The sequence below is a fragment of the Beta vulgaris genome, chromosome 8 (genome assembly GCF_026745355.1).
Source record: "Beta vulgaris subsp. vulgaris cultivar EL10 chromosome 8, EL10.2, whole genome shotgun sequence".
NCBI classification, from domain to species: Eukaryota; Viridiplantae; Streptophyta; class Magnoliopsida; order Caryophyllales; family Amaranthaceae; genus Beta; species Beta vulgaris.
In genome coordinates, this window is record NC_079209.1 from 22,700,075 (window position 1) to 22,713,464 (window position 13,390).

The following is a 13,390-nucleotide window of genomic DNA, read 5'->3' on the forward strand; positions in this document are numbered from 1 at the left end:
TTTGTCTAGGGGAGAACATTTGTAAGGTAGTCATTGGACCATTTCTGCCATATCAACCTCTAGTGTTGTTTCAAAATGATAAGGTTGATCATTTTGAGCAAAGAAGCTCAGATGCCTGGTTGCACTTTCAGCTTGTAGGTTCCTTTCATAGCTTACGGCCAATTATGCTAATTCTACAAGATCACCAAAGGCATGACCATTAAACCTTTTTCGGAACTGAATCAACATCCCAACCTGAGCCAATTGTACAAATTCTCTCTCAGGGATGCTAACATGTCACCTAATCTTAGCCATTTTGAACCTAGCTAGATAGTCTTCTACAAACTCTCCTATCTTTTGTTGGATTCTGGTAAGTCACTCAGAGTCACTCTAGGTTCAATACGTGCAAAATGATTAGTAAATTACACTTGCATATCCTGCCATGAGTGAATAGAGTTGGGTGGCAAATTTGTATACCACCAATAGGCCTTTTTCAGTTAGAGACATAAAAAACATTATTAATCTCAAATAATCATGTCAGCTGCCTCCCTACACAGACAATTGAACCTAACTAGATATTCCTCGGGTGACACTCTATCATTGCTTGAGAATAAGGTAAAGTCAATATTTTGAATGTCCTGCGGAATGGATTGGCTCTATCAATCCATTCAGGATAAGGCTTACGACCTATCTGCCTATGACCCCTCCTAGAGTTATCACACACTAGTCTTTGGACTAGTTCCTCAACTTGTGTTGTAGTTATGGGATCTTGGTTTCTCCCTTCGTAGTCTGGACTTCCATTTCCGTTTCCCGTGATCTTGATTTGGAATGAACGGTTAATTATCCTAACCTCCCATGGACATATCCTGGCGGTGCACATAGTTAGGATTAGGTGTTCCTTGTGCCATTTGTAGCTGAAACGTATGCCCATTAGTGGGTACCCCTTGTTGGTAAGTTCCAGTCGTATGAGAAAATGGAGCTTGATTAGGGCCATAGCCTAAGGGCATTTCCATAATGAAATATCCCAATGATAGGTGGTGGTAAGGCATATAAGTAGTAGATGAAGGGTTCCTAGCTATAGTTGGATGATTTAGAGGCACATATGCATGGGGTGCACCATTGTTGTTTGCAACAAAAGCACCTTACCTCTGACCTCCATGTGATGGTCCAGGTTGGTGTGTTATCTCCAAACTGTCCACCACCCATGGAAAAAGAAGGGTTGTGACGTCCTGGTGCCAACGTGGCTCCACGCCCGCTGCCATTTCGTCATTTCTCCTAAAATTCCCATGGCCATTCTCTCCAAGGCTCAAGGGACTTGCCCTTGTTTGACGCCCTTGAGAGGAAGTTTGTGGATCATTTGAAACAAATGGGTCTCTATTGTCGACGTAGGAAAAATGTACCCTTGTCGGGTAGGCAATTGGGAGATCTGGCGTTATTCCACGATCCCCTTTTGGTCTATTTAGTGGCACTTCTTCTAAAGCCTTAAGTAGTTTCTCACTGAGTTGATAATGTTTTTCAACTTATGGTTCCAGACGAGTAACTACTTCAGTAGTAAGAGATGTGGACATTGCCGTAAAGGTGGCACTCATAGTATCATTAATATCTACGAGTATTCGATCTATCTTCCTAGAGTTACTATCTCTATTCTCTTCACTTATCCTTTGAAGGATATCTGTAAAGACTCCGACAGACTCATGGGCTAAATTTTTGTAGTTTGAATCAACTTGTTGTCTTTGACTCTCCCTGGCCTCCAATAGTAATTGTTTCACTATTTCAATGAATTTTCCATACAATTGGTGCACGAATGCACGACCAGTACTACTTGGAGATGATATTTCCCTTTGAGGAGTATCTCCTTGTGATTCTCTTGAGACTTGATGAATCGGTTCACCCTCATCTTCAGGTACCCTTGATTCTAAATGTATTGAATTATTATCTTCCATATTTTGGGAGATTGGTTCAACTATAGGACCTTCACTATGTCTTCGAGAACGTGTACTCGACATTTATAAAACAAGAAAGAAAATTAATAATAGCTACTTCAAATAAAAAGGCTAATTTAAACAATCAACGAGGAAAATTACAATATGATTATGAATCTTTTTCCTCCTAATAGTTGCCAAAAAACCTGTTGGTGCAAAATCAGTTGGATGACTTTGCAAATAAGTCAATGCACACCCAATAGTTAGATACTGAATATCATGGGAGTCGTAGTCCCTGGGGTTTACCGGTTTTGATTAGATAAAACCTTGCTAACGTACTTTGTTATAGCCTAATGTAATTAAACTATAACACCTAATAAATTCAGGTGATCCGTACTAAAGGAGTCATTAATGCATTAATTAATCTATTAATTAAAGCTGAATATTCCCACATATATCACAAACTTCTAGAAAGATTCTTTTATAATACAGATGAAGATAAACCAGGCCGGACAATTAAAGGACAAACATGAAGATGAATACCTCCATGGACATGGACTAAAACTGGCAATTGAACAAACTTGTTACTCAATACATGCTCTAATTTTAGGCTAAGGACTAACTATAACCCCTGAAGGGGGTTGGCTAATCTAGGTTAAGTTACGCTAGAGAAGAAAGTAAATTACACGTTTGTTGTATATTGTGTTTGTTCTGATCTGCTTTCTTATATTTATACTACGTAGATGTGTGTAACTTCCGTACTTTTTGGAGAGAAGAAGTGATTTAAATCATTTATGATTCAAATCACAACTACCGTCTTCTGGCGCCATAGTGCTTGAATCCTTTTACCCACGTTTTTGCATGATCCGTAATCAAATTGACTACTCTAAAAAACCCTTTGTTTATAAATTACTGCAGTTTTTGATTTTGATTCTCATTTTTGCCTTTGTTCTTTGAGGTATGATTTAATGGTCAGTTCATGAACTTTTCTAATTTAGGTATTTCTTGTCTTGTGATTCAGTGATTAGAATATGATTTGGGCCTTAAAATCTTCATACTTTTACAATGAATTTGATGGAATTTGCTTTGTTATCATGACTTCTCACTCAATTTTTTTTATAAAGATATTTCCTTTATGTACTATCATAAATGACGAAGTATTCACTTGTTATGATTTTTAAAAACTCAAATTTTTGCTTTTTAACGAAGCAGTTTTAAAGAAAAGCTATGGATTCCAGTGGACTAGTCATGAATGTCAATGAAGTTGTAACGAAAGTTTTTTAGTAGATAATTAGTCATATTTAAAGAGTAAAGAGCTATAATAGTGTCGGCTCCTGTTTAATGAAGTTGAAGTGGGATGAATGGAGTAAAGAAAGAGAAAGCAAAGGAGGGAATGGAGTAAAGAAAGGTTTATAGATGTATAAATTAAAACCCTAAAAATCAGCAATAATGTGTTGGGAATTAATTCAAATTCTTGGCCCATTAACTATGATGGTTGTTCTCTTGTCAGTTACAAAATTTAAGGTGTTTAATAAAAGGGTCATTTAGTTGATGTTTATGAAGTCATTAGTGAGTGTCATTCTATATTCCTAGCTAAGTTTTTCAAGTCTTATAAAATGTCATGTTTGTAATCAGTTTTTTGTAGAGTGAATAAAATCAAAAACCTTCCCACCAAATATTTGAGAAGTTGGGTTTAGTATAACACGTGGTATCAGATCCAAGTGGGATTCATTTTGCAATACCACAACCTCACATAGTCAAGTTCCAGGCCCCACCATTCCATAAAAAAAAAAGAGCAAAATAAAAAGAGGAAAGTTTCTTTCTACCTTCATCTTCCCTGTACCTCTGTCGTCCCCCACTTACCCCATACCTCTTTTTTTTTTCTTTCAGCGACATATTTTACTACTCACTCCCAACATTTGAGTGACAAATTGGGTTCACTAGAAGTGAAAATGAGCCTACACTCTACTCGAAGAAGTAGAGTAATAGTGATTTCTTGGTAGTGTGTCTTTATGTGGATGATATGATTTATATGGGTTCATCTCAATCTGTTGTCGATGAGTTCAAGCGTAGTATGATGCAAAAGTTTGAGATGACTGATCTGAGTTTGCTAAAAATTGGTCAACATGTTTTTTGTGAAGTATGTGTGTATGTTAAGCAAAGTAGGCAACCATTCCCTAGCAGGAAGTCCTAGAGGGCTTCAAATTTTCTTGACTTAGTGCATGCCGATTTATGTGGGCCAATGAAAACTGAGTCAATTGGAGGAAGTCGATATTTCTTGTTGTTAACAGATGATTACAGTAGGATGAGCTGGGTTTATTTCTTGAAGTTGAAATCCGAGGCATTTGATTATTTCAATAAATTTAAGGTGTTGGTGGAGAAACAAAGTGATAGGAAAATTAAGGCATTCCAGACTGATCGTGGTGGTGAATTTCTGTCTAATGAGTTCAATGCATTTTGTGATGAGCATGGCATACGGAGGGAGCTTACAACACCATATACTCCCCCGCAAAATGGCGTGGCAGAGCGAAAAAATAGAACATTGATGGAAATGGCCAGAAGCATGCTTAAAGCTAAGGGGTTGCCGAACAAGTTTTGGGGACAAGCTGTAGCTACTGCAGTGTACTTGCTGAATATATCACCAACCAGAGTAGTCTTGAACAAGACACCATTTGAAGCATGGAGAGGTAAGAAGCCACAGGTAAGACATTTGAAAGTCTTTGGTTGTATAGCTTACGCTTTGGTGCATTCAAATTTACGCCTCAAACTAGATAGCAAATCTGAAAAATATATCTTGGGTGGCTATAGCACTTAGTCCAAAGCATATAAGCTATATAACTCGGTGAATGGCAAGGTCATTGTCAGCAGGGATGTGAAGTTCAATGATGAAGATAGGTGGACATGGAGCAATGATGAAAACCCGCCTAAATTCCATCATGACAATGTTGAACCAGAGGGGGAACTAGGTGCGGATACAGAGCAGAAGAACACCAATTCATTATCCTCACCTGATTCAAGTGCACCAAACAGTCCAAGCCGTACTCTAGTCAGTAGCAACACATCTTCTCCAGCTAGCTCACCTTCTAGTTCATCTAGTGGGACACCTCCTAAACATTACCGGTCACTTAGAAATATTTATCGCAATTGTTATTTTTCTTTGCTTGTTTCTGATCCCTGTACTTATGATGTGGCTGCACATGAAGTTGTATGGCAGAATGCTATGTTCGAAGAGATGCAGGCCATAGAAAAAAAAATGAATCATGGCACCTTGTTTGTCGACCAGAAGACAAGAACATCATTGGACTTAAGTGGGTGTTTCGGAAAAAGTACAACTCCGATGGGAGTATTCAAAAGCACAAAGCAAGGCTAGTGGCTAAGGGGTACACTTAGCAGCATGGCGTGGATTTTGATGAAACTTACTCGCCTGTTGATCGGTTCGAAACAGTGAGAGTTTTTCTTGCTGTAGCAGCTCAATATCAATTGCCAGTTTATCACTTTGATGTGAAGTCTGCATTCCTGAATGGTGATTTGAAAGAGGAGGTTTTTGTTTCACAACCTGAAGGCTTTATTATCAATGGTCAGGAAGACAAAGTCTACAAGTTAAGGAACGCTTTGTACGGGCTAAAGTAAGCTCCGCGTGCGTGGTACAGCAAGATTGATACCTTCTTTCACAACATGAATGTCAGACTTTAGCGTCCGCAAAAATCAGACGCTAAAAACACGAAATCGGACGCTAAATATATTAGCGTCCGCCGACGGACGCTAAACGGCTCATGGAAAACCCTTGGTCGCTAATTCTCCAAATTGCGGACGCTAAATATTTAGCGTATAATATTTTGAATTTAGCGACCGCTTCCTCGGAAGTCACTAATTAGCGACCACCTAGGCAGTCGCTAATTAGCGACCGTCATGCACAGTCGCTAATTAGCGACTACCTAGGCGGTCGCTAATGTCCTTGGCAGTCGCTAATTAGCGACCGTTTTCACAGACCCTACTCTTGAAAGCTTTTTTCTTTTAAGTAATTGATATTAAATGTAATAAGATATGAAATGATGTAAATACCATACTTCTTTTATTAAAGAAAACAATTAATCAATTCAATTATTATTGATAATCTATGTAGATACAAGTGAAAAAATAATTCTAGAACTAAATTCTAGTATACTTACATGTACACAAATTTAAACTCCACAACAAAAATCTGGAACAAAACTAAATATTTTGAGTCACCAAGGACTTTAGAAATGCAGCCCACCCACCACCCATCATTATAAAGAGCATCAACTACTTCAAACTGCTTGAACTTGTCGACTTTTCCTGCCTTTGGAGGATGCGGTCTGATGTGCAGGGCATCAGCCTTTTCTCTTACAAAATCTTTGTCATCTTCTGTTTTTAGATCCCTATACTCATTAAGGAATTTGTCCTTCCCAATCACCTCAAGAACAGTTCAGTGAACCAAGCACCCTCAAAACCATCCTCGTCACTGCTCACTTCAACTAAGCTTCCTTTGCTGAAATTCTTCTCTTCTTTCTCCTTGTGAATCATTTCTTTTGTTGGTTGCACTGCCTGCAGTTTAAGTGCTAATCGTTACCTAAATAAGCATGAAACACTAGTGGAAAAATGAAGAAGGGCTGCGCTAAAAAAGGCATGTAGGGCTGCGCTTTTTGACAGCAGCCCTTTCAGTAGCAGCCCTTCACTTTTTAAGTAGGGCTGCGCTAGAAAAGCGCAGCCCTTAAGCTAGAAGGGCTGCGCTAGTTAGGAAAAAGCGCAACCCTTCTAGCCCAGAAGGGCTGCGCTAGTTAAGAAAAAGCGCAGCCCTTCTGGGCTAGAAGGGCTGCGCTTTTTCCTAACTAGCGCAGCCCTTCCTACCAAAATAAAAAATAAAAAAAAAATTTTGTCATTTTTTTACTCATAATCTCACATTTTCTGAAATTAAACAGAAGAGAAGAGAAACGAAACGAAAATACTAAACCCAAAACAATAAAAAGAATGAAACGAAAATGAAAAAAAGGAACAAAAACTAATATCAAAGAGAAATATACACTAAGTATACAAGAAGTATACAAGAACATTAATCAAAACAAAGATGAAAATACAAGAAATTATATAGAAAGAGAAGTATACAAGAACATTAATCAAAATAAACAAAGAGAAGCATACAAGAATAACATTAATCAAAATAAACAAAGAGAAGTATACAAGAACATTAATCAAAACATATAAACAAAGAGAAGTATACAAGAACATTAATCAAAACATATAAACAAAGAGAAGTATACAAGAACATTATAGATCTGAAAATACAAGAACTACAACCTAATAATGTTTAAATACATAAAACAAAACCCAAATACATAATTTAAGGAAAAAAAAAATTCGGAAAAACTTAAAATGGGTATTTGGAGGCTTAAACGAACTCGGATGGCTTAAAAAGCCTAAACGTCACGGCTCGTTCCGCTTCCGAAAAGGTATCACAATAGGCAATCGGACTTCGTCGCCATGTTTAGTGCAAATCATTTCAAGGTTTTTGTCACAAATATTTATGGGAGTTTTTGAGAGAGAAGAGAGGATGAGAGAGAAGAGAGGATGAGAGAGAAGGAGGAAAGGAATAATGAGGGACGTGAGAGAGGAGAGAGAATGAGGGATAATATATTTGACGAATCCCCGCTCAATATTTCAAAGCCCGCGATTCCGAAATTTCAAATTTTTTCAGAAAGGGCTGCGCTTTTTTAAAAAAGCGCAGCCCTACTAAGCAGAAGGGCTGCGCTTTTTAAAAAAGCGCAGTCCTTCACTTAGTAGGGCTGCGCTACAAAAGGGCTGCGCTTATTTAAAAAAGCGCAGCCCTACTAGTGAAGGGCTGCGCTTTTTTTAAAATGCGCAGCCCTTCTGCTTAGTAGGGCTGCGCTTTTTTAAATAAGCGCAGCCCTTCACTAATAGGGCTGCGCTTTTAAGAAAAGCGCAGCCCTTCCTGCGCAGCCCTTTATGTTTTTTCCCCTAGTGAAAAATAGGGGAGATTAAGTAAACTAAACTTGCAAGCTGTAGTAATTCTTCAGAAATTATTTAGCCATCCAAAGAACCTAACTAAGCTTTTTTATGTACTGATCAGTATCATATTCAATGCAATTAAAACAATCCTTTACATGGCAATGTAACATATTATCCAAGCACCAGCCAAATCGGAGAAACAGGGCTTTCTTCATGGCATGTAGAGATGTCTCCTCATAAAAGACATTAGCATGTGACATATTCCCAGGAAAATAACCAACCCAACCTAAGTCTAATTATGACGAGATAGCCTTATCAAAGGCTATATCCATGCCACGTATCAAAAGTCGAGTCCAACTAGCTTATGTGTACCTGAACCATGGTCCTGAGAACGCAATCACTAATTTAGTTTTGCTAAACCAATTGAATCCAAACCAGTGTACCCATTCAGACATACCAATTAGCACATTACAGATCGACGTTTTCGGGCTAATTAGTGAATTATGCAACATTAGTCAACTCTTAAAGCCTCTCTATAGTTACACAGAGCATAATTCACCATATAGGACCACTTAAAGTTTCAAGCCTCAGACCTCTAAATCATTCCAGTCATCTCTAAGATCAACAGTATTAATAATTTATGATTGACCTTTTCCTCATAATAATATACTTTTGTTTCTACTTGGTGGCCCAATAAAATTATCTTCCCTAAATCATTCATTTGTACTTTTTAATCCCATAATCTGCTTAGTAGCTCACATCATACTCACTCCTTAAGCTTAGTACCAAACCAACTCAGTAAAAGAATAGAGTTGCATACTTTTAAGGTTAAAGATTGGCATTTGGATGTTCAATCTCTCACTCATATGGAAAAACTATATTAATTCTTCCAACCCTTAATGGCTACAATCCTTACCCTCAACTTCTCTTACATATCTATTTTGACATGTCACAATGCAAATTTAGTTTCAATGAAACTAGAAATAGACCGCCAGCTCACCACCAACAAAAGAAAGAAAAATAGAAGCATATTGCATATGTTTCCATATGCTCAACCATCTAAAAAAAATGAAACAAAATGGCAAGGGTTATTTACAAAGAAAGAGCATATACCTGGCTTAAGTTAGCAGGTGGCTTCTTCCCTGACCAACGACTTCTGATAACACGTTTATATACTCATTTTTATGTGATATATTTGTGTGTTTCCATCATATTTTTCCCATATATTTAATCTCTTAGGGCTATTATTCTTTACTTTTCGCTATTGCTCTCCTTGGGTGTATTTGTTTTGTTTTTGTAGGATTATGGCGTTTATTGGAGTTGATTGGGATTTGCACGAAAGCTTGGATGATTCCGGAGCATTCAAATGGATTGATAGCTTTATCCGGCGATGATTTTGAATATATATTGCGATATGGTGTTGGTAACCATTAATTACCATGCCTAAGAAGCTACAAAATAGACTTTTGGTAGCAAGAGACCAAAAAAAACAGCATAAAGTGCCACCCTTTGGCGGTCCTTTCAAGCTTACCGCAAGGCCATGGCGGTCTCCAATTTCAATATTACGTAATCTTAGTTTTAGAGTGTTTTAGGAGTCCAAATTTGTGTTTCTTTTTGGTAGTTTTTTCTTTTTTAAGTTAGTTTGATATTTCCAAGTTGAATGGTAATTAAAGTGAGAACTTTGAAACACATTGCTTTGAATGTTTTGTTATGAATCGACTTGCACTGAATTGATGATCTATTGCATGAAAGATAGCATAAATCCCTCTGTGATTTGGTTTGTGGCTAGAATGGTCTCCTTTGATATTGACTCGACCGACAATAATACTTGAGTACCTTGGTGAGGAATTTAAGCCATATTCGACTGTTGCACATTATTTCAGTCGTGTTCTTTTCATGTGTGTTAGTTATCCTTCATGTAACTTGAATCTTGGATTTGCTCTGTGACTATTTGAGACTTTGCGATGCAATATGGAAGAATGATTGATGTTCTATCTAGATGATTAGAGCTTCAACATCTTAGGGCCACAATAAATTTTTTCCTTTTTACATTTACCCCTAGGATGAACCAATTTGAGCCTCATAATTGCCTTTTTGATAGCCTTACATCATATGCCTTAGAGCCTTTTTTTTAGGTTTTGTCTTGAAGGTGGATTAATTGGTATGCCCTATGAGTAATTCGAAACTTGAAAAGAAAAAAGAGAACATCGATTCTTGAAAACAAAAGGAATTTGAAGAAAAAAAGAAAGGAGATGAATTTGAGAAAAAGAAACAAAATGGGGAAAATGAAGAAAATAATCTATATATATAATCCCCAAGTATGTGCATTATCTCCTCAATGTAAGTTTCAATGTTCATACAAGTTCCTTGGTTGTTGTTTGAAAGAAATTATTTGTGAGAGAAGAAAAGGGCAAGCTTATATGGAGTTTGGTGGATATAAGGATGGATTGAACCCGACATTTGGAATCTATAGTGGGATTAAGTTTTCTTTTATTTTTGAGCACCACATTCCCAAATAACATTATCCAACCCCCTTTAACCAAGCCTACCCTTTTTATAGAACTCATGACTTCCGTGTTGCATCCTAACAGTATAAGTGGAGAAAGTCAATTTGCAAATCTAAAGAAGACAGTTACATGAAGTTGATGTGCTTTATTGCATTTAGGATGAGTGATTCTTATTCTAACCTCTTAAACACATGAGTGGCCTTTTGTTTTGTTTTACACAACTAGAGTGAGAAGCTGTTATTGTACAACTGAGTCAAGTTTGGGGAGATGTGTGGTAAGACTGGTTGATCCTGAGGGTGCTAAGTCTTGTTTGCATGGAAAATTGATTTGTGCTTGTTGGTTTGTAACACATAAGTGATTTCGAAAGAAAATGAATTTTGTTTCTCATGACTATCTTGTTTTGCTATTCGGTTTGGGAATTCATCATTTGGCTTTGTAGGTATGCCTTCTGAAAACCTTCACGAGACCTTACTCGTCCACTAGGGTAGCCTAGGGGTTTAAAGGGCTTGTTGCACGTGCTAAGTGCAATCGTGATTCCTACGACAGTGAGTATAGGTTTTATGCTTCCTTAGAATAGTTTTTCTTTTTTTTTAGTTTCTTTCCTCGAGGACGAGCAAAGGTTAAGTGTGGGGGAATTTGATAACACGTTTATATACTCATTTTTATTGATATATTTGTGTGTTTTCCATCATATTTTTCCCATATATTTAATCTCTTAGAGCTATTATTCTTTACTTTTCGCTATTGCTCTCCCGGGTGTATTTGTTTTGTTTTTGTAGGATTATGGCGTTTATTGGAGTTGATTGGGATTTGCACGAAAGCTTGGATGATTGCGGAGCATTCAGATGGATTGATAGCTTTATCCGGCGATGATTTTGAAGATATATTGCGATATGGTGTTGGTAACCATTAATTACCATGCCTAAGAAGCTACAAAATAGACTTTTGATGCAAGAGAACAAAAAAAACAGCATAAACCGCCACCCTTTGGCGGTCCTTTCAAGCTTACCGCAAGGCCATGGCGGTCTCCAATTTCAATATTACGTAATCTTAGTTTTAGAGTGTTTTAGGAGTCCAAATCCTAGTCAAACTCCTTGTATTTGGATAGATATAAATAGGTTTTGGATAGAATTTGAAAAGGAGATTTTTTAGAGAGAAATCACGTGATTGTTTTTTACTTCTTCTTGGACGCTCTTCACGTTTTTCATCACATTCTCCATTATTTTCCTCAAGTTCTTGTTTTCGACATTCAAGTTTGCAATTTCATCAATTAATTCAAGTATTATTTTTCTTCTCTATTCTATTTATTATTTGTTAATCATGCTTTCTTTTAATCTTTATTTTGTTTATTCAATCATCATGTGTGAGTATTTTTTATTCTAGGGTTAGGTTGAACCCTAATATGAATTGATGCTTGTTTAATTCCCAATTCCCAAACTTTGATTAATTTATGATTCATTTATTTTAGGGTTGGTTTTAATTATCAATTTATGACTAGAAATAGTATATTTTGAATGTGTATTATTTTTGCAACGAAAGTTGAATCTTAATCGAATCTAGAACCCTAATTTAAGATAAAGGAAATCATCACGAAAGTAGTTGATGGAATTTATTAGGATGTTAGGATGCTATGTCTAAAGTCCTTAATTTGCATGACTCCATGAAAATAGGCATGATTGCATTGTTAGGGAAGCTATTGATTGATCGAAAGAAATCCTTAGTATTATTAGGGCGCGTCTATCCTATGAGTTATTTATTAGTTAATTAAGGGAAAAGGGATTGTTTGTGGCATTAATTCGTGTTAGTGGGGATACTTAAACCTAGATGTCTTTAGTCTTTGATTCACTCTTGATAATTTCATTTGCTTTAGTTATTTAGATTAGTTCATCATCACTTTTATTGATTACTTGCTTAGTATTAATTAGAGTCAATTTAACTACTTTGAATCAGTTAGTCTCTTGGGATTCGATCCTTACTTGCCCGACTACATTAGTTAGGAGGAATAGTCAGGTTATTTTTGTTATGTACGCGATAAGCCTTTCAAATTTTGGCGCCGTTGCCGGGGACTAACAGTATTAAATTAGTTATTTTTGATTTTATTTTTGCTAAGCTTTTTTTTCTTTTTATTTGCTGCTTCGGCTATCATTTCTTGTTTATTTGATCTTTTGTTTTTAGTTCTTTCTTTCTTGCATGCAAACTCGACGTAGAGGTCCACAGAATTTGATTCCTCTAGATCTTGAAATCGAAGCCACTACACGCAAGCAAGGAAGTCCAAAAAGACGAATTAAGAATAAGAAGAAAGCAATGGGTGAAGAAGCAACTAAAACTCTTTGGGAGTATGGTGTACCAGATACTACAACTGGTGCATTATCGAGCATTGTTTGACCAGTTGTCAATGCTGCAAATTTTGAACTTAAGCCTCAATTCATCCAATTCATCTCCAACGATTCATTTGCAGGGTTACCCAATGAATGCCCTGTGAGTCACATTGCTAGTTTCTTGGAGAAATGCGACACAGTGAAAATCAACAATGTGAGTGAGGATGCTATTCGACTACGCCTTTTTCCTTTCTCTCTTCGAGATAGGCAAAGGAGTGGTTAGAGATGAAGGTGTCGGAACGTTTGATACATGGGGAAACTTGCCAAAGCATTCTTGGTGAAGTTTTTGGGGCAAGAAAAGACTGCGAAGCTGAGGAACGAGTTAGCAACCTTTGAGCAACATGACGACGAATCATTGTATGAAGCATGGAGAAGGTTTCTACGTTTGCAAAGACAATGTCCTCATCACGGGATTCCTGAATGGATGTTGATACAGACTTTCTACAATGGTTTGACACATGAGTTTCGTATCTACATTGATGCTGCTTCAGCGGTTCCCTTATGACTAAGAATCAACCGAAGCAAAGGAGTTGATTGAGAAGATGGTGGCCAATGACAACTACCATCCAAATGGTCGCAATCGTGCTAAGAAGGGCGGTAAATATGATGTTGATGCGCT

At 37.1% G+C, this 13,390-nt stretch overlaps 1 non-coding gene across 1 annotated transcript; it reads right to left on the reverse strand.

Annotated features, from left to right (window-relative positions):
* Nucleotides 1-13,078: 13,078 nt before the first annotated feature.
* LOC125492998 (small nucleolar RNA R71) lies at nucleotides 13,079-13,185 on the reverse strand. The gene has a single exon (XR_007269383.2). It is a non-coding gene; the product is annotated as a small nucleolar RNA R71 (small nucleolar RNA).
* Nucleotides 13,186-13,390: the final 205 nt, after the last annotated feature.